This window comes from Schistocerca cancellata, chromosome 6 (genome assembly GCF_023864275.1).
Source record: "Schistocerca cancellata isolate TAMUIC-IGC-003103 chromosome 6, iqSchCanc2.1, whole genome shotgun sequence".
Classification (NCBI taxonomy): domain Eukaryota; kingdom Metazoa; phylum Arthropoda; class Insecta; order Orthoptera; family Acrididae; genus Schistocerca; species Schistocerca cancellata.
In genome coordinates this window covers 245,757,501-245,776,999 of record NC_064631.1, presented here as the reverse complement: position 1 = coordinate 245,776,999, position 19,499 = coordinate 245,757,501, and positions in this window count along the sequence as shown.

Genomic DNA, 19,499 nt, shown 5'->3' with positions numbered 1-19,499 from the left:
CAAATAAAAATGACAATCGCTAAATAGCAACCCATAGCAACCGAATACCAACATGCAAAACCAAAATGCTATTAATTCATGCACCAACCTAATAAAGAAACTCAAAAATATTGCTGCTACTTAAGAATTTTAGCTTAGGGGAAAAATAGGCGTAAGATGCTATACGACATATGTGCTGATCATTTTGAACTTCTCATAAAATTGAAACGCAGGACGACAATTCTTTAAATGGTGACCTCAGAGGGAAGTAACTTAACTTAGGACAGGCAGGATGGAACTCCACAATCTGGACAAGTAACATGACTGTTACAAATAGCCTTACAGGTCTATACAGAACTGCGGGATTTCTAGCAGCCAAGTTACTTCCCTTCGTTCTAGCATCTTGCATTTTGACGTCATAGATCTGTGCCAGTTTTCCATGTCAGTCACCTTAAAGTCTATATTTATCACAAGTGACCTATTTTCACCAACATGACAATGCCCCAGCTTAGAGAATGTTGAGTTTTCCGCCAATTTATACTGAGATCAACAGTCCTACTTTCACAGAGACGTTATAGGAGTGGGGGAAGACTTACTAGCAAAACTGGGCTACTTTTGAATTTCTGGCCAAAATTTGAATTTCCTACCTTAATCTCAATTTTCCGCCATTTTATACACAAGGCAATTGACCATTGGCAGAAATCTAGTAACAGTGCATGGCATCATTGTTGATTTCATTGATGACGCCATCAGAAATCTGGCAACAGTGGAGTTTGCGCTCACTCTCTCCCAGCCTACGTAGAAGGTACTTTATTATCAGAAGTAATGTTTATGGCCCTTATGTGCACACTGAGGGAAGAGCACAAAGGGAAAGTCAAAGATGGCGCACAGGTCTCTGCTTGTTTAACTTAGAAAATTTTTCCTCGCAATCAGCTTCTTTACAGAGGATGGTATGAAGTCTTTTAGGCGATTAATTAGACTTGAAAGATTCACCATCATCACTTGAATCATCCTTGACGTAAATTGTATTTTCTTGAAGAGTGTTTCGTCTTTTGTTGGGTTCTTTTTGTGTTTTAGGTTTTCTGTCGTAGAAATTTTGTAGCCTTCGGACTGTTGCTTAGGTCTCATTTCGACCTCTAATTGGCTACTGTGTAGAGTAGTTTAGTATAGGTGACGTCGCAACATTTCAGCCTGTATTGAATGTCTATTTTTGGTGATGGTTGTGATATTTCCAACGGTAAACGTAAGTTTACAATGAAAAAGGAGTGAGCGTGTATGATAATTTAGAAGAAAAAAAAACAGTTCTATCAGAACTCTTAGGCATTTCCTGTAAACCGACACTCAATTTTGAGAAATATATCCTTTTCATCACTGGAGGAAATGTCGGTTACTAAAAGAAGTCGGTGCAAAATAAGCTGCTACTCTTTGAACGTGTATTAATCTTAATTTGCGTGTATGGGACCACAATTTTTGAAAATTTACTTACACAAATTTCACAAATTTTATACACAAACAGCAGTCAACGCAATGTCAGCAAGCGGCCGACACTCACTACAGAGCAACGTGGAGGCCCGTAGACATAGAGAACGACATTCACACGAAGCGACACTATCCAATATTACCCGATCATTCCATAAAACCTGAATCTCCCCTACATTTTACAAAAATCCAGCCTGAAGATCGGCAATGTACCGCTGCCAGCCTACCTCACCCTCACGGGCAAGAGAATGAGATGACATTGAAGGGAAAAACAATGACATAACGTCATTAGCTGTCCATCTCATGACTTGAAATCGGACGCAACACACGTAAACTGCACATGTAGAGCAACTCATCGACTTTATTGTGTACAAACATAAAAATACATTTATACAATGAGTAGATTTTAATATTTTTGTTTGAACACTAAATTAAAAGTAGTTTCCTTCCTCCACCTCTAACCAAGGTTTGAAGGAGGCTGCCATTGGTTTCAAGGTAACTGCTGGAACTGGAAGGCCAAACAACCCAACTGGAATTCCCTGTGCCTCACTTCCAATGCTCCTGTTTTGTCAGGACTTGCACAAAGCGATCTACCTTGAGTGGATAATGAAAATTATGTTAAAAACGAATCAACAGGTGTCTTTTGTATTGTGTGCGTATAACTACTTCTGCCATTAGAAGTACTAAGACGAGTTTGGGTGAGGGCGTTTGTTTCCTGCTTAATATCTCCGAAGTTGATATCATGTTACACATGGCTGCTAACGGCCTAATCTTGAAAGGCACTGATTAAAATAACATTTCTCCAGTGCACTCTTTCAGGGGTAATATAAAACCGTGGGGTGGAACATCACAGACGAAGCAGAGTTGCAACTCCTGGAGGAATTGCTTTAGCAGCAAGCAGAGCTTAAGCTTCTTAAAAATGTTCTGTAATTGTGGCTTCGGCTTTCCCATAATTCACATTGTGCCTTACACGCTGCAAGAGTATTCAATGTCTTCCAAGGAATGTCATTGGGTATTGATTGCCCTCTTATTTTTTATCTAGTAATCGCAACAAGAAATAATCAAAATACTGTGCCCATTTTTTTTGTATGTGAAGTCTTTTGACTGAATATTATACGCTGCCCAAAAGAATTTGGGGAACATGAGTCTGAGCGTCTACCATACTGCGCAATAACTGAGTGCTGTGTACATTACCAAATTATACCTTTATTTTCGATCGTCTGCATAAAAAGAATTGAAATGTCCGACAGGTGTCGATAACAAAGTGGAAACAATCGTTCATCCAGAAATGCTGGTTTTTTCATTGGAGTTTTGGAATTTCAAAATGTGTATGCCCTCCGAGAATGGTTATCACTGCCTGACATCTGAGTGGCATGATCCCTATGTCTATTGAGATCACCTTGTGGTATCCATTGCCTTTCTTCAATGGGAACCCATGGGAGTTCTGGGTGGAAGAGGAAAGTCTTTCGAGCATGTTTCACATATGCATGATTGAGGCCGTGGTATCGATAGTTCCGATGCCATAGCGTAGGTTGGCACTACGAAAGCGGAAGATTTACGTCGACCACAACGCTCTCTATCCGACACTGTGCAGCTCTACGAGCGCCGCTCCACTTTCGCCCAGTTCATGAAGAGCAGATGGACGAGAACCATCGCTTTAGCTTATCTTGCTATTGAGGCTTTCTTATCTGGACTTTGGCTGCACACCTACGCGCTCCTCTGTACAAAGATTCGTTATTCATTTGTATATATTCATGCACCAGTAAAAACCTCTTTTACTTTACTTGCAGTACAGACGTGCTTTACCTCACCTGCTCCTACCAGTTTTCCTTTCCATTCGGCCTCTTTGTCAGATTTCAGGAGCAGACCCACGCGCCGCCTCCCAGGCGGAATACAAAAGGGCTTAGACTGGATTCAAATGGCTCTGAGCACTATGGGACTCAACAGCTGTGGTCATCAGTCACCTAGAACTTAGAACTACTTAAACCTAACTAACCTAAGGACATCACACACATCCATGCCCGAGGCAGGATTCGAACCTGCGACCGTAGCAGTCGCGCGGTTGCGGACTGCGCGCCTAGAACCGCGAGACCACCGCGGCCGGCAAACTGGACTCACAGCTGGCTATATCCATTACTTCAATGTCCAGGTTTTGCAAGACAGTTCTGCTGACGCGAGCCGCATAGGCCTTGGCATTAAAAAGATTTCAAGGTCAACACCGTATGCAGCAGCCACCACCCGATCCAACAGAATCTGTCCAATGTACTGCCTGACGGTAGGGCGACCATGGACAACGAGAAGATCCGTATGGCCGTCAACACTGAAGCTTCCCCACAACATAACATAACCTAGGGAATGTGTCGATTTCCTGGACAGCATTTGGCCACGGATTTCCACAGGGCCATCACCTTGCGCCAGCCAGATATGTGGACTCGCCTGTGAATAATACGCTTCGCCAGTGACGAAGTTGCTAATTGCATCGAACGGCAGAACCGAATGGGAGCTGCAAACTGTTGTCGTGTCTAACAGGGAACTCGAACAGGACGAGTGGGTCTTAAGGTTCTTTCAGGTATCGGTCTTCAAGTGGGGATGTAATACTTCGGCGACTCTGCCCAACTCGCCTTGTGTGCTCACCTGTCTCCATGTGAAGTGTCCACAACCTGCACGTGCAGCAACACTACCGGAAGTCCTTCCTGTTTGGATTAAACAGACCGTCGTTGCAATTTGCACTGAATTAAGGTGTTACAGTGCATGTGCTTGGTTGAATACAACGCCCATAAATGACAATTGTCATCTGTGTACCTCACTAGAAAACACTGGGACAATGGTACTCACTTCTTTCTGAGGGGCCACCTGAAACTGTGATTCATAACACAGCTGATACATGGCGAATGATTTTAATTGTTGCCTACCTTGAAAGCGGGGATCTTAGACCATGCAGTAAGATCTCAGGTACCGCCTGTGTGAAAACGGATTTAACATACTGGACGTTGATACAGGTTTCAGTGCATTACATTCTGAGACTGTTGGTGAAAACGATCATCACCTGAAATATTCACTCGCCTGTGAATAATACGCTTCGCCAGTGACGAAGTTGCTAATTGCATCGAACGGCAGAACCGAATGGGAGCTGCAAACTGTTGTCGTGTCTAACAGGGAACTCGAACAGGACGAGTGGGTCTTAAGGTTCTTTCTGGTATCGGTCTTCAAGTGGGGATGTAATACTTCGGCGACTCTGCCCAACTCGCCTTGTGTGCTCACCTGTCTCCATGTGAAGTGTCCACAACCTGCACGTGCAGCAACACTACCGGAAGTCCTTCCTGTTTGGATTAAACAGACCGTCGTTGCAATTTGCACTGAATTAAGGTGTTACAGTGCATGTGCTTGGTTGAATACAACGCCCATAAATGACAATTGTCATCTGTGTACCTCACTAGAAAACACTGGGACAATGGTACTCACTTCTTTCTGAGGGGCCACCTGAAACTGTGATTCATAACACAGCTGATACATGGCGAATGATTTTAATTGTTGCCTACCTTGAAAGCGGGGATCTTAGACCATGCAATAAGATCTCAGGTACCGCCTGTGTGAAAACGGATTTAACATACTGGACGTTGATATAGGTTTCAGTGCATTACATTCTGAGACTGTTGGTGAAAACGATCATCACCTGAAATATTTAATTTTATGTTTAAATGGTGCTGAATATTTACCCGGTATTGATTTATGAAATACGTACCTCCTTTAAGTGAATTACCAAGCATTTTTTATATTTATAACACCATTTTGATTATACTGATACATATTAAATGGTACTTAGAGCAACTCATTCATAATATCCCATCGTGTTGTAACTGTCTCAACCTCCTCAGTCCTTATGTACCGTATATGTCACATCCAAATTGATTTTTTTAAGCTTAGATAAAAAGTTGAACAGGCTGTGCCCGATTGTTGCATATACTTCACATCGTGTGCTTTCAGTGCGTCACTCGTTCACGTTTTTGCACAAGCCCAGTAAGTTGCAGCATCTGCTTAAAGAAAGCTGTTTATTGCGGTATTAGCATTTCTTCGAAATATAAAGGTTTATGTTTAGCAATTATCGACTTGAATCTTTTTACAACATGCTGTAATATGACGAAGTCTTCTCGGGTTATCAGCCAAGTCATGGCCTCCTTCTGAGGCAACGTTTCGGCAAGTTTCCTACTCGTCATCTTAAGGCCAAGATGACGAGTAGGAAACTTGTCGAATCGTTACTGCAGATCGACGCCTTGACTCGGATGATAACTTGAGAAAACTTCATCATCGAAATTTGCCGAGAAAGCCTGATTTCCCATATATGCTTTAATATACTAATAGGCCGTGCTCTGTCTTGTATGTAATTATTTATTTCATCACAGCAATACAGCGGTAAATTTTTTTCGATGTGTGACTGGGACTACACTAGGCAACGAACTATACTTGCATATTCCAGTGGAATTATTTTCATAATGATTTGGGTATTTAATATTCAGTTTTCTGAGTACTGTACGTATTTCAGATATTTTTTAACATATACTGTATTCATTTTGAACAAGTTTTTTTTAAATTTGGGTGAGCATTTAGTATTTTACTCTTAATTAGTGCCAGAACAATGCAATGACCACCAATATAAATTTTTCATGGATAAAATCTAAGCTCAACGGTTAGGAGTTCAATGACATTAGTATCTCGTAGTACTAACGCACAGGAGCATATAGAAAATTTACAAAAAATTGGTTTCCAGCGTGCCAGCATTAAAAGGAATAAAGATATGAATATTTAGTGAACTACACCAGTACACGAAATCAGGACAAGTCGTCTCCATTCTGCTACCTGAGTGCACCTCTAGGTCTGCCTCAAACTTTCACTGAAACTGACGTGTCTACATTTGATTCACGAAAACTACTACTGTCAGATTTTCTTTCACTTGTTATGAATAACTTAAGTTTTCAATTTTCACTACATATTCGTTACACTGCACATTCAACCATATTAACTACACTCATGCTGATAAATTAAGGATAGTGCTGATACATGGTGAAACAATGCTCTCGTGGGCGGATTGCGAGTTTAAATCACCTCGGGATATGACCATGCGGTGCATTTGATATGCGGTCGTCGCACGGTGGCGCTGGCAGCAGTCCACATACGCAGAGGTGTGCTGGTGCACGTCAGAGTACGATGCAGCGAGTCTACAGAGGACTGAGCAGACATGGTTTATTCGCCCGGAGACCTGCAAGGTGCATTCCACTGTATTTCCAAATAAAAATATATGTTATATAATCAGAGATAAGGGAGGAAGCTACACGAGTAGATTCGGTAAAGGCACAAAGTGGCTGAACATCGCCTTGTCGCGTCCCCCATCGCGTGCTTGTTGTTTTTATATGCAGTTTATGTTGCACAACATTTTCATTAACTGTATATTGCTTATTGTTGCGAACACATAAGCTAACACGGGCTTCCCCTACCCCCTGTACCTTCTTTCCTCCCCCTCCCATCTCCTCTGTCACTGGCATCTACACCATCCCCTCTCCCTCCCCCACCCCCCAACTTTTCCCCTTTTAGCAGGCCCTCGGACTCGTAAACGTCAAGTGAACATTTGCGCGCGCGAGAGATCATCTCCATCGTTTCTTTGTGTGTGCCGTCGTGTTAGTGCTTCAGTGTTTTCACCGCCCAGGCTCCATCCATCACGTGTGTCATTTGTCATCAGTGTTCGTGTACAAGTGCTGAACGTTCTTTATTTTACTACACCTCTGAACGGCTCCATGTTTTTTTACTCATGTGTCTTCTGTTTTTTGTCCACCATTATGTTTTGTTTTTCTGTGTGTTCCTTGTTTCTATTTGTCCTATCTGTGGCCGAAGAGCGGCGTAATATTGTCGCTGACAGCCCACCTTTTGTATAAGGTGTTAAAATAACAATAAAGAAAGAAAACAGGCAGCTTGACCAACAATCACTAAATTGGAAGGTGACCCAACCGACAGACAGCCGACGAACCAACCAACTACCTGATTTTGGTCGCCAGACCAACGGCACTACAACCAAAATGCCAGCGAGGCGAAGAGACCAGTAACACAAGTCTTCAAATATTGGTTTGTTAATAAACCAAGGCACAATAACTACTGACATACACGAACATCGCAATGGCCGTGGAACTACACGTTGTGGCGGACAGCATCAACACAGTAAGAAAACACTCACTCGCTGCTCTGTCGCAGCCAACCAATTGGCTACTGCAGTCCGGAGACAGCATTACAGCATTTAAAGCATTGCTCAGTCGAACTGACACAGAGTACACAGTGTTGCACGAAAGACTGCCACAAGAAACTCGAACACTCGTGAAACGAATCACTGATGAACAACTAGAACAAATCACCGGCGGACACACACACAAAACCGAAGGATGGTCTGCGACGAAAGAGACATCGTCTGACCTGATGACCAACCAACAACCAACCAAGGTCGTTGGCACTCAAACCATGTGCGTCTGCTGTCCGTCGGGAATTAGCAGACACGGCGATCCGGGCACACTGGCTCCGATCGAGTCATGCAGAGGTAACTCTTGCGCTATGGCCGGGACGTCTCCGCACAAAGGAGAACCGACCCAAGTCCAGCAAGATGATCAAGCGACGAGGCTCGGAAACGGTCAAAAGCCCAACCACACGTCGCCCAATGAGGCGACCAACTGAACGACCGACCAACGGTCGATCCGGCTCCCATCTCCGTCCGTCAGACAGTCCATCCTGTGTCACGAGCGGTCGGCGAGTACTGTCTGTCCGCACCTCCCTGCCGCTCCGTTCCCGACTGAACTTCTGCCGCGTCCCAACTCACTTCGTTTCACTTCAGCCGCGTTCCAACTGCACGACTGCCAGGTTCCAACTCTCTTTCCACGACACAGCACGACCGGGAAGTAATAGCCGCCGAGGAAAGATAATATAGCAGGGCAAATCTATACGCGCTGCTGCTGCCACTCACGGGCAGGCAAGACAGTAATTCAGTGACACCAGTAATTGAAATTTAAAATGACTAGGCGGCCGTACGCTAAAAGATGATGTTACATAATAGATGGCACGAACATGAGTCACGCACGGCTCAAATATCTACGTAAATCTTTATTGTAACTATATGCCACCTCACAGCCCAGATAACTGAAGTGGCTTAGTTGTTCTAAAATCTTATGATCTGTCACTGTCTTGGTTGTAATGTGTTCTTCCCCTGTGAAGGCCATTGTCTTAATTTCTTGTGTTGAGGTCTCCATGCCAAATTTGTTTCAGTAAGTAAGTTGCTTTATGGAGGTCCTCTTGTTTATCTGCTAGGTTCACTCGACCGTCTGCATATATTATCTAAAAGTACTCTCCTGTCAAGCTGCGTAACGATTTGAAATTCTGTTTCTCTGTATAGATCTTTTCATGTATGTAAATGTAGAACAAAGTTGTGGAGACACAGCAGTCTCGTCGTATTCCTTTGTTAATGGGTACGTCGTTAATCATTTTTCCCTCGAGATTCAGACTGATATTTGTGTTCTGATATAAACTTTTTGTTACATTTATTATATATTTCGGACATCCAAAATTCGTCATAATTTTCCATGTTTCTGTCAACTGATATTGTCAAAAGTTATTTTAATGTTGTAATACTCTGGTAATTTTACAGTTACTTAAGCTATAGTTTTTTTCTTTCTCAGTTCCGATGCTAAGTTTTTGCTAATGAAGGTGTCTTCCTGTTCAGGTGTATTTTACTTCTGATGAAGGTATATTTAGATATACCGAAACCGTGGTCAAATATTTTAATAAATCTTTATCCTGCAACTGTTTGGCTGTTATCATTTACCGTGAAGGTTAATAAATGCATTGTGTGTTTCTTTATTTTATTCGCGGCGTTTCTGTATTATCTGTTGTAAAATAAAAACTGTATCTATCGTGGAGCGTCCTCTGTTAAAACCCATTTATTCTTCGTGTAGTACTCTCCCGTGATGCAAGCAGTGGTATGGGTACAAAACTTCAGCAGACAGCGTGTTTAGAAAAGAGGAAACTTCGGCAGTCTGAGAGAGTGTAGCCTCTGTCAGATGGTAGGTAATGGCTCTCGCTTCGTGCAATATACTCCTAAGGGCGAGACCGCAAGGGCTCCTAACCCTGGCACAGCAGCCGCCGCCTACCTGAAGAGTCATTCTCAACTGCCATTAACGCTCATCCGCGCTGGTATCAGCAAGAACCAGGCCATAACCGATTTTATGCGCCAGTTCAGCTGGAGAGAGATACGACATTCGCGAACGGATTCGACAGCAACGAACCCCATTTAAAAAGCATCCATCTGCTGTATTACCATAACGCCACGTGCTATTTCGCCTTCATAAAGGGTGCTCACAAGGGCTGTTCGCCTCCACGACGGTTTAACACCGCACAGAGAAATTCTGCGGTAAGCCTGTTGTACACAATTCTCAGTTGTTAGCTTCCAGCGTCGACTCCGTTCTATCTTTTAGGGACATTGTTGGTCGTAAATTAAAGACATTAAAGACAAACAAAATTTAGTTTCGGTGTAGAACTCACATACTGATAAACACAGGCGGGCTAATATCTGAGCCAGTGCACCTAGTAGCCATCCTGTATCCGTCTTTCATCAAAATAAATTCAAGTAGTCAATAATGTTAGAATAGCAATTAAGAATGAGAAAAATATGTAAATATTTTCACTGTTAGTTCGACAAGAATTTCAATATACTAGGCATTTGGCGCTCGTATTCGTCACCAATATTAAAATACCACGACAACTGTCGTGAGAGTCAATATGGGTTGTTACCCAAGAGCTCATGCAAATTTTGTTGATACTCATATATGCCCATTACCATTTATTATTTTTAACACGCGACTGATAACTTTAATCACTTGAATCTCTCTTAATCAAAATTCTTTGGTCACTCCCCAGCTTAAATCCGTTCGTTGGTATCATTGAAATTCTTCCTCTCTCATATCCCCCTGTTTCAGCCAATGTCTGCGTGAATCTCATATTTTTTCATTTCTGTTGCATATAATGGCACTCCCCTAGAAACTACTTCTCGACTTCAACGGCTCACTGCCCACACGAAAATGCATGCGCTCTCGAATCACATACTTGCATTCTTCGTATTGCCAATAGTACAATGACCAACTACTAATTTTCAGATGACCAACTAACTTGGCCTCAGTAGATATGGTATGGTACTTCGAGTACATTTGGCAGCGCATGTAGTAAGACGACTTCGGCTGTGGACCTTTTATTTTGCCGGAATAACAGCTAAATTTATTCCAGTAAAATAGAAAGAAGGCGGCTACTTCGAAAGCAGCTGATGCTAATTTGTACTGTGTAGCTGCTGTTTATCTGCTGATTGTAGCTTTACTGCATTGCAATTGTAGTTTTCAAAGAAAATACAAGGGTTGGAACTTTAATAGTGACAACTATTTATTTACGGCTCGTGCAAAATAGATACGCGTTTCAAAGTTTTACTGACCTTCAAAGTAATCACCAGCATTGTGTATAACCCGTTGCCAGCAAAGTGGAAGGCGTAGGATACCCCTAGCAGTGCCAGTTGTGTTGACAGTTCGAGCGACGCGGTCCATTGCCCGACGAATGAAGCGAATACCGTGAAGTGTTTCCTTCAGTTCAGAAATCGAGTTGAACTTACGAGGGCTTAAGTCAGGGGAGTGCAGTAGGTGGTACAGCACTTAGCAGCCCCATCAGTCAAGCAAATGAGTAACAGCTTGCACTGTACGTGCTTGAGCATTGGCTTGCAAAATGATGGTCAGGTACTGCAGAAAGTGTCATCACTTCTGTCTCTATGCTGTTCATTTTTGGAACACAAGGTACGACCAGCTTAGAGACAGAAGTGATGACACTTCCTGCAGGACCTGACTATCATTTTGCAGGACAATGGCCGGCCGGAGTGGCCGAGCGGTTCTAGGCGCTACAGTCGGGAACCGCGCGGCCGCTACGGTCGCTGGTTCGAATCCTACCTCGGACATGGATGTGTGTGATGTCCTTAGGTTAGTTAGGTTTAAGTAGTTCTAAGTTCTAGGGGACTGATGATCTCAGCAGTTAAGTCCCATAGTGCTCAGAGCCATTTGAATTTTTGCAGGACAGTGCTCAAGCACGTACAGTGCAAGCAGTTACTGATTTGTTTGACTGATGGGGCTGCTAAGTGCACCACCTACTGCACTCCCCTGACTTAAGCCCTAGTAAGTTCAACTCGATTTCTAAAATGGAGGAAACACTTCACGGCGTTCGCTTCAGAACTGCTACAAATTCGTCGGGCAATAGACCACGCCGCTCGAACTGTCAACACAACTGGCACTGCTAAAAGTATCCTACGACTTCCACATCGCTGGCAACGGGTTATACACAATGCTGGTGACTACTTTAAAGGTCAGTAAAACTTTGAAACACGTATATATTTTGTACGGGCTGTAAATGAATAGTTGGCAATATTAAAGTTCCAATCCTCGTATTTATGTGCGTTACTATTTGTCATACAGTTCTGCAATGAACACTGCTACATGTGCTACTTTTCGTGTAGTTAACAGATAAAAATGGTTCAAATGGCTCTGAGCACTATGAGACTTTACTTCTGAGGTCATCAGTCCCCTAGAACTTAGAACTACTTAAACCTAACTAACCTAAGGACATCACACACATCCATGCCCGAGGCAGGATTCGAACCTGCGACCGTAGCGGTCGCGCGGTTCCAGACTGTAGCGCCTAGAACCGTTCGGCCACCCCGGCCGGCGTTGACAGATATTTTTAATCCTAAAATCTAGATATTCTGATAATTTGTAGAAATAATGGATAATGAGGTAAGTTTTAATTTTTTTATTGAGTGGGATTCCCGAATTCGTGCTTCACGTTAGGCGGAAATTTGTAAATATTTTCCACCAGACAACATAAATCGATTCAGAACCTTAGACGGAGATTGAGTATATCACAGTTCAACAGAAACGTTCTTTTATTGGCATCATCAAATATGACTAAGAAGTAAATATATTGAGGAGAGAGCCTAAGAAATCCAAGGTACTTGAATAGGCTTTTGTAGGATATAAGGTTATCTACTGCACAGAATATTTTTGCTGCTCGCTTCTTCTGGAAACCAAGATATTTGCTTTAGCTGCACTGCTCCCGAAAATATTTCAGCAAGACGACAGGTAGTGAACATATTCAAATACCCTCTTGCCTTTAGGTCAACACAATAAGAGATGCTTCTATGAACGTAACATGCCGAACTGAGGTTCTTCATTAGCATATCTGTATATTGACTCCATTTTAAGTTATTATCCAACTGCTCCCCGAGGAATTTAATATAGTTTTTTATTGTATGAGACCTAACGTCTACTTCTAGTGCTAACAGGTCATTAATGCTTCTTTAAAATAGCGTGAGTCTATTATGGGACTGTGGCTTACAGCTATGAATCATGGTAAGGCTGTTCTGTCATCTAAGCTGTGTCTTCTAACGTTGAGTTTCGGTCCTCTATTAGTATGCTAGTGTCATCAAGAAACGTTAAAATTTTTGAATGGCTCTGTAAAGTTTAAGTAGATTAAGAAGAAGAGTGTGCCCAATGTCGATTCTTGTGACGTCCCGCATGATCTGCTGTCTCATTCTGAGATTAATTTGACTCCTGTGTCACCTTTCTCTTACTAAAGTAAGACTCTGGCCATGTAAGAGGGTTACTATTACACCGAGCAGTCTCACTTCTACTGACGTACGAGTACCAACAGCACGTACTGGGGCTCAGTGACTCACACCGAGCTGTTTAATCACGCTATTTTACTGGCTATTTTTGGTGGTTAAATGTTTCACTTGAAAGGTAAATGAACATTATTTTACTGCATTATTTTCAGTGCGCTGTAATTCCATAGAAAATTTTACCACATGATTGTAGAAAAGTACTTGTTTTAATATCTTCTTTGGGAAGTTAGGAAGATGATATGTACAACAATACTGCGCCCGTTTCCTATTATCACATATCATATCGCTTGGTTTCGTTTTGTCGATTTGGTTCTGGACTCTTAGGGGTGACTCCCCGCTCGACCTCCCCCTCCCCCATGCCACAACTACGTAGGAGAAACAAAGTATAAACCTCTCAAATGTTTTCCTCGGGCTGTTATCAGCAGCGAATGTATGTATCAGGAAATTCATGTTAAATAAAATGTCGTGTGACTAGGGCCTCCCGTCGGGTAGACTGCTCGCCGGGTGAAAGTCATTCGATTTGACGTCACTTCGGCGACTTGCGTGTCGATGGGGATGAAATGATGATGATTAGGACAACACAACACCCAGTCCCTGAAGGGAGAAAATCTCCGGGCCCTTAGGATTGACATTCTGTCGCGCTGACCACTTTTTATTTTTTTATTTTTTTTATTCCACAAAAACAGTAACAAAAATGGCTACAATGAAATGACATAAATAAGGTGACAGATAATTGCAGTCATAAATTACAGCATTCAAAGAATGAGGAATCATATTCCGTCTTTAGCACACATTTAGCACCTCCACTGACACCTTCAACTGGTGGCAGTTCAGCATGCAAATTTTCTTTTTCTGCGGCGTAAGGTTCCTCATCATCATTTCCCAGGCCCAAATTAATCATTCAGAAAATCCTTCATGTGTGTTCGTTCCAGGGTATATTACGTGGACAGAAGAGCAGTCCCGAATAGCGACATCGCAAAATCCTTCACTGCCTTGTTATTTTTGTCAGTCCCAGCCTTCCAAACGCATCCTTAGAGACTTCAGCTATCGGGGGCGGACAGGAAACTCATGTTACTAGGCTGCATTAAAAATTTTATTTACTGCCGTTTGCGGTCAACGAACATCAACTGAAGAAAGGTTAAAAAGACAAAAATGACGTCGAAACCTCAATGTACAAAACGACATAAAGGAAAGAAAACGTAAAAATGCTGCTTGAGAAAAATTGGTCAATAAAAGTCACATGCCGCGCGGGATTAGCCGAGCGGTCTCAGGCGGTGCAGTCATGGACTGTGCGGCTGATCCCGGCGGAGGTTCGAGTCCTCCCTCTGGCATGGGTGTGTGTGTTTGTCCTTAGGATAATTTGTGTTAAGTAGTGTGTAAGCTTAGGGACTAATGACCTTAGCAGTTAAGTCCCATAAGATTTCACACACATTTGAACAAAACTCACATGTTTATCATATTAAACCATAAGATAGCATTAGCCGTCAAGCTCATCAATAATAACACAGAGAGCTATTGTGGTTTTATGGTTTAACATCACTGACATGTGACTTGTATAGAAATCTTTATGAGGTTTTGTACGTTGAAGTTTCATTCTTATTTTTGTCATTTTAACGTTGATTCAGGCACCAGATCGATGATCGCTGCCCGACACCGGTAGTAAATAAATTGTTCTACTGAAGCCTAGTCCCAAGTGTTTCCTGTATAAATGTGAACTATCTGTCACAGTCAGCTGTCGAACGACGTGGCGTCCTGGACTCGCATTCGGTTGGAGCGGTGCTGAGATTCCGATATAGATTTGGGTTTATTGTGAATGTTTATTTTAAATAAAAATTACTGATTTCCACCTCTATACTTGCCCTATCTGAGTCTGAGCTCCATCTGTAATGACGTCTCCTTCGACGAGACTTTAAATCCATATCCAACTTAATCCCTTCAACTTGCTAAAATACGAAGATGTTAGTTGGTGGTGCCGACATTGTCCCTGGAAAATTATAACCTACTGGAAAATGAGATAAAATTTTAACTTTATGACATTAAAGTTAGAATGGCGTTTGACTAAATGCGACACAGATGGCTTAATGTGGGATAATAATCACATAATATTCAACGACGACATTAAACATAAACGTCTTTAGTTAGACAAATAGATGAAACATCCAGAGATAAAACTGTCAAAATAAGCGATATACCAGGGTCAGACATCTAAAATTGTTTAAAGAGAACGAGGAGACAATAGGTTTAGTGACAGAATTTTGGAAAAATTTTGTGCGTCAGTTGCAATGACTGGGTGCTAAATGTTACGGAATTCTGCTCGCGTGGTTATAAGCAACCCAATTATTCCATACAAGCAATTATTTCCCTTTTTGTAAATAACTAGTATTGAATATCTGTTAAATTATAGAGTCTGTGTTCAGTAATCATACGACAGGTTCCGCCATATGATCTGTGGAAGTTTAACAGCACGATGGAAGATGTACACTGATCATCCAGAACATTTCGACCACCTGCGTAATTTAGCACGGATAACAGCGGCGGCGTGTCGTGGCATGGAAGCAATGAGACCTTGGAGGTCGCTGGAGGGATATGCCACCACATCTGCGCATACAGGTCACGTAATTTCACTGAATTCCGGAGGGTGGGGGTGGTGGATGAGCACTGATGCCACGTCTAATCACATGCCAGATGTGTTCTGGGACCTGAAGAGTTGGGAGCCAACACATCAACTGGAACTCGCCACTATGTTCCTCCAACCACTCCATCGCCCTCCTGGCCTCGTGGCATAGCGCATTATCTTGTTAAAAATGCCACTGCCTTCGGGAAACATGACCGTCATGAAGGCGTGTACGTGGTCTGCAACCAATGTACGGCATTCCTCGGCCGTCATGGTGCCTTGAACGAGCTCTGCTGGACCCATGGATGCTCAAGTGAATGTTCCGCAGAGCATAACTGAGCCGCCGTCAGCTTGTCTCCGTCCCGCAGCACAAGTGTTAAGGAGCTGTTCCCCAGAAAGACGATGGATTCGCGCCCTCACATAGCCATGGTGAAGAAGGTATCGGGATTCATCAGACCATGCAACGCTCTACCACTGCGCCGACGTCCAGTTCCGATGGTCACGTGCCCATTTCAGTCGTAGCTGCCGATGGCGTGGAGTTAACATTGGCACAATCATGGGTCGTCGACTATGGAGTCCAACCGCTAGGCGCGTTCGGCGCACTATGTGTTCAGACGCACTTTTACTGTGCCCAGCATTTCGCCGCCTATCCTGTTTTACGAGTCTGTCCAGCTTACGACGTTCGACATTTGTAGGGCGTGGTTTCACCTTGTTTCGCCATCACAGTCTGCCCTCTGTCAAACTGAGGCGGATCACCCTCCTTTCCTATTATACACACGGGCAGCACACTCACTGACACTGCATGCAATGTGCGTGTGTCTGACTAGCTGTCATTCCTCGTTAGGTGATGCTGCTATCACCTGGACGGGTGGCCATAATGTTCTGGTTGATCGGTGTAAGCACAATCTGTATGCCGAGTACGAATATCTCAAGTCACTGCGGATGAAATAGAATTTTATTTAATTTGTTGTGTATACATTACATGGCCCAAGAACCATGGACCTTGCCGTTGGTGGGGAGGCTTGCGTGCCCCAGCGATACAGATAGCCGTACCGTAGGTGCAAACACAACGGAGGGGTATCTGTTGAGAGGCCAGACAAACTTGTGGTTCCTGAAGAGGGACAGCAGCCTTTTCAGTAGTTTCACGGGCAACAGTCTGGATGATTGACTGATCTGGCCTTGTAACACTAACCAAAACGGCCTTGCTGTCCTGGTACTGCGAAGATGAAAGCGAGGGGAAACTACAGCCGCAATTTTTCCCGAGGGAATGTAGCTTTACTGTGTGGTTAAATGATGATGGCGTCCTCTTGGGTAGAATATTCCGGAGGTAAAATAGTCCCCCATTCGGATCTCCGGACGGGGACTACTCAGGAGGACGTCGTTATCAGGAGAAAGAAAACTGGCGTTCTACGTATCGGATCGTGAAATGTCAGATCCCATAATCGAGAAGGTAGGTTAGAAAATTTAAAAATGGAAATGGATAGGTTAAAGTTAGATATAGTAGGAATTAGTGTAGTTCGCTGGCAGGAGGAACAAGACTTTTGATCAGGCGAATACAGGGTTATAAATACAAAATCAAATAGGGGTAATGCAGGAGTCGGTTTAATAATGGATAAAAAATAGGAGTGCGGGTAAGCTACTATAATCAGCATAGTGAACGCATTATTGTGGACAAGATAGACACGAAACCCACGCCTTCTACAGTAGTACAAGTTTATATGCTAACTAGCTCTGCAGATGACGAAGAAATTGAAGAAATGTATGATGAAATAAAAGAAATTATTCAGATAGTGAAGGGAGACGAAAATTTAATAGTTATGAGTGACTGGAATTCGGTAGTAGGAAAAGGGAGAGAGGGAAACGTAGTAGGTGAATATGGACTGGGGCTAAGAAATGAAAGAGGAAGCCGCCTGGTAGAATTTTGCGCAGAGCACTGCTTAATCATAGCTAACACTTGGTTCAAGAATCATGAAAGAAGGTTGTATACATAGAAGAACCCTGGAGATACTACAATTTTTCAGACAGATTATATAACGGTAAGACAGGGATTTAGGAACCAGGTTTTAAACTGTAAGACATTTCCGGGGGCAGATGTGGACTCTGACCACAATCTATTGGTTATGAACTGTAGACTAAAACTGAAGAAACTGCAAAAAGGTGGGAATTTTTTAGGAGATGGGACCTGGATAAACTGACTAAACCAGAGGCTGTGCAGATTTTCAGGGAGAGCATAAGGGAACAATTGACAGGAAGGGGGGAAAGAAATACAGTAGAAGAAGAATGGGTAGATTTGAGAGATGAAGAAGTGAAGGCAGCAGAGGATCTAGTAGGTAAAAAGACGAGGGCTAGTAGAAATCCTTGGGTAACAGAAGAATATTGAATTTAATTGATGAAAGGAGAAAATATAAAAATGCAGTAAATGAAGCAGGCAAAAAGGTATACAAACGTCTCAAAAATGAGATCGACAGGAAGTGCAAAATGGCTAAGCAGGGATGGCTAGAGGACAAATGTAAGGATGTAGAGGCTTATCTCACTAGGGGTAAGATAGATACTGCCTACAGGAAAATTAAAGAGACCTTTGGAGAAAAGAGAACCACTTGTATGAATATCAAGAGCTCAGATGGAAACCCAGTTCTAAGCAAAGAAGGGAAAGCAGAAAGGTGGAAGGAGTATATAGAGGGTCTATACAAGGGCAATGTACTTGAGGACAATATTATGGAAATGGAAGATATAGATGAAGATGAAATGGGAGATACGATACTGCGTGATGAGTTTGACAGAGCACTGAAAGATCTGAGTCGAAACAAGGCCCCGGGGGTAGACAACATTCCATTAGAACTACTGACAGCCTTGGGAGAGCCAGTCCTGACAAAACTCTACCGTCTGGTGAGCAAGATGTATGAGACAGGCGAAATACCCTCAGACTCCAAGAAGAATATAATAATTCCAATCCCAGAGAAAGCAGGTGTTGACAGATGTGAAAATTACCGAACTATCAGTTTAATAAGTCACGGATGCAAAATACTAATGCGAATTCTTTAGAGACGAATGGAAAAACTGGTAGAAGCCGACCTCGGGGTAGATCAGTTTGGATTCCGTAAAAATACTGGAACACGTGAGGCAATACTGACCCTACGACTTATCTTAGAAGCTAGATTAAGGAAAGGCAAACCTACGTTTCTAGCATTTGTAGACTTAGAGAAAGCTTTTGACAACGTTGACTGGAATACTCTCTTTCAAATTCTAAAGGTGGCAGGGGTAAAATACAGGGAGCGAAAGGCTATTTACAATTTGTACAGAAACCAGATGGCAGTTATAAGAGCTGAGGGGCATGAAAGGGAAGCAGTGGTTGGGAAGGGAGTGAGACAGGGTTGTAGCCTATCCCCGATGTTATTCAATCTGTATATTGAGCAAGCAGTCAAGGAAACAAAAGAAAAATTCGGTGTAGGTATTAAAATCCATGGAGAAGAAATAAAAACTTTGAGGTTCGCCGATGACATTGTAATTCTGTCAGAGACAGCAAAGGATTTGGAAGATCATTTGAACGGAATGGACAGTGTCATGAAAGGAGCATATAAGATGAAGATCAACAAAATCAAAACGAGGATAATGGAATGTAGTCGAATTAAGTCGGGTGATGCTGAGGGTATTAGATTAGGAAATGAGAAACTTAAAGTAGTAAAGGAGTTTTGCTATTTG